Consider the following 3040-nt stretch of genomic DNA (forward strand, 5'->3'; position numbering starts at 1 on the left):
CCGGAATATTGATTGCCTGATGAATTTCAGGTGCTGTTCAATGTTGTGTTTCTTAAATCAGTGGCAATGACAGAATGTCATGTTCAGCTTGTTCATAATGCTCTAATCAAGATTCAAACTCTCAACCTAAGGATCACCAGTACTCGGCATTAGCCCTTCAGCCACTGACATTCCTGAAATGTCTGAAGCTTCATTCACAACCTGCAAATGTCGATTGATAAGCACACAACCTCAAGAAAACTCCAAGCACACCCTTTACAAGAGAATTAAGGGCTTTCTTAAAAGAGTACAGATCTGAAAATGTGCAATGTTAATGGTATCCACCCATGGGTGGATTACTGCACGGGCACACCGGGCACATGCTTAGGGGGGCCCTTGGGCCGCCCCACAAGTTACTTGCAATGGGGCCCAGGGCCCCACAAGTTACTAACAGTGGGGCCCAGGGCCCCACTGTTAGTAACTGAAGTAGACTGAGCCGCCCCACAAGTTACTAACGGTGGGGCCCAGGGTCCCACAAGTTACTAACAGTGGGGCCCAGGGCCCCACTGTTAGTAACTGAAGTAGACTGAGCCGCCCCACAAGTTACTAACGGTGGGGCCCAGGGCCCCACAAGTTACTAACAGTGGGGCCCAGGGCCCCACTGTTAGTATCTGAAGTAGACTGAGCCGCCCCACAAGTTACTACCCAGATAGCAAAACTTGATTGAATCAACGTTGAGATATGGTCAGGCTGAAGGTTGTGATCAACATTGATGTCAGACATTGAAATATACATTGAAAGTGCTCGCTATGATCAACATTGAAATAACGTTGAATTTCCAATCAATTCTGACAATGAATCAACCTTGATTCAATTATGATATGATCAACATTGAAAGAATGTAGAATTTAACAACATTGATTCAACTATATATATGCATTGCATTATACATTGAAACAATGTTATTATTAAAGGGCCATTTCAACACTTTTCAACCTTGCTTTGTATGTTTTCAATATGCCTCATTATAAACCCCATTAGATTGGCTATTTCCATTCTTTTTAAGAAACCAAGGTTGAGAACAGCTGCTTTATTGAATGCTCTATGAACAAAAAAACAACAACAACAAAACAGACCATTATTCAAAAAGTTATTTAATAAATATTGAAAAGCAATTATAAACAAACATCTTAACATCTTAAGGAATTATGAACATTAACCCTATAATTAACCCTGTAATTAGAACATTACAGTAACATTTGTCCTTAATAGTCCTTAATCTTTGCCTTTTCTTGGTACTCCGCCACTCCTCTCCGGTGCGTAACGCAGCCACTTCTGCAGGGCACCCCTGTACTGCAATTCTGTCAACTTGCGGTCAAATTGACGAGCAGCCGCTGTAACAAAAAGAAAAAAATAATCTTCATATAGTAAAACAATGGCACAGTTTATGTCTACTCTGTGTCTCAGAGGAGGGCACTGATATGCTTGCAATTATGTCACTGGTAGGCCGGAGACGCAGAGCGAGTAGACAGAAGTGGTATTGAGTGATTTATTTATTTTTAATTATGGCAGAGTTGGCCCTCCATATTTATCATGCTCCCTCCATGGTGAGGAAAATGCATCCATTCTTATTTACTTCAGAAGAAGTTTAAAATACTTATGAATTAAATAAATATTAAATATTAAATAAATTCAACATCCATCATCAAAAATGCCAAATCCGTAGTATTTTGATTTGCAGACTCACCAAACATGCAGTCCTGCATTAACGTGTCCTTGAAGGCCCTCTTCGGTCCCTTTCCCGCCCAGTTGAAAATGCATGCTACACGGTTTGCCATGGTAGCGGATAGCATTCGCCAGATCATATTTTCGGCATTGGTCCCTCCGACTAATGCCAAGCGGGTAATCTTAACAGATTAGAGAGAAAATGGTTAGTTTGCTAAAGTGTACAATGTGCCATGTCAAATGGACAGCGAGAGAAGCGTCGTAGCGGTCTCCTTTTGCCTCCTTCAGCTGATGAAAAGGTACGCGCAGTAATATGAAGGGAGGGAAAATAGTGCCGGATGAGGTCAGACTTTTTTACGGCCAACAATTTGTGATGCAAATGTATTACTCTTTTGAATGCATATTATTTTTTGAAGCAAAACTACTTTCTGCAGCGCAAAAACCGGGCCAGAACTCCGCGCACAGGACGCAGTGGGGGAAAAGTCACTGCTGATGCCCGACACCGCTGATGAGGATGTAATACGACCTCTTGTCCAAAAATCCAAACTATCCCTTTAATGCCTCCAAACCTACAATTCCTGACAAAATGTAAGAAAATACTTGTAAGAAAAAATGGTTCACCATCTTTCGACGGACTGATTCCTCCTTCAGTGCAGCTTCAGCCTCATCAAACTGCTCCTCATTGGCGAGTGGCAGAACAATGGGGAAGGGCTCCTCTCTCTGTGATCCCGCTCCAGGAATATTCATGGAGGATTTGGCAATTTCAGTCTTTATGAACTGAATGTCCCGTGACATTTGCTTCACCTCCATGAGTAGCTCCGTTAGCATCTTGGTGTTTTGGTTGGCAGCAATGTCTTAGAAGAAAAGCAATTGGTTTTACATTACATTTCAAGGATAGATTGACCATTTTCAATTGTTCAGAATGACACTCAGCAACTCACTGATGTTTGCACCCCTAACTGATAGTAATCATTAAGCACTTAAATGTTAAGCCTAACAAAGACAGTGATGTCACAAGGGACATGTTTCTCAATTCAGATGGCATCAGTAAGGTTAAGAAGTTGATCAGAAAATGATACTTGCCTTGCAACATTTGGCTGGGCTCCCTTGCATGGAATCTTCCCCGTGGTGTTTCTGGAGCTGAACCATTAAGACACCGACAACATGGCATCACACATGGCATTGCACATTAGGTCATTGTGTATTGGGGGGTAAATGGGCATTATAGCACAAACAAAAATTTTACATTTAAGATGAGAAATATATACCATTCCTTGCTTGCTCTGATGGCACAGTGTGGTAGGGGCTCGAGTTATACATTTGCATTCACATACAG

General features: G+C 41.8%; 1 long non-coding RNA gene across 1 annotated transcript; it reads right to left on the reverse strand.

The window, feature by feature from the left end:
* Positions 1-1034: 1034 nt before the first annotated feature.
* Positions 1035-2641, reverse strand: LOC132469920 (uncharacterized). The gene is made up of 2 exons (XR_009528521.1): positions 1727-2641; positions 1035-1347 (listed from the first exon to the last, which is right to left on the reverse strand). It is a non-coding gene; the product is annotated as an uncharacterized LOC132469920 (long non-coding RNA).
* Between the last annotated feature and the right edge of the window lie 399 nt (positions 2642-3040).

This window comes from Gadus macrocephalus, chromosome 12, assembly GCF_031168955.1.
Source record: "Gadus macrocephalus chromosome 12, ASM3116895v1".
NCBI classification, from domain to species: Eukaryota; Metazoa; Chordata; class Actinopteri; order Gadiformes; family Gadidae; genus Gadus; species Gadus macrocephalus.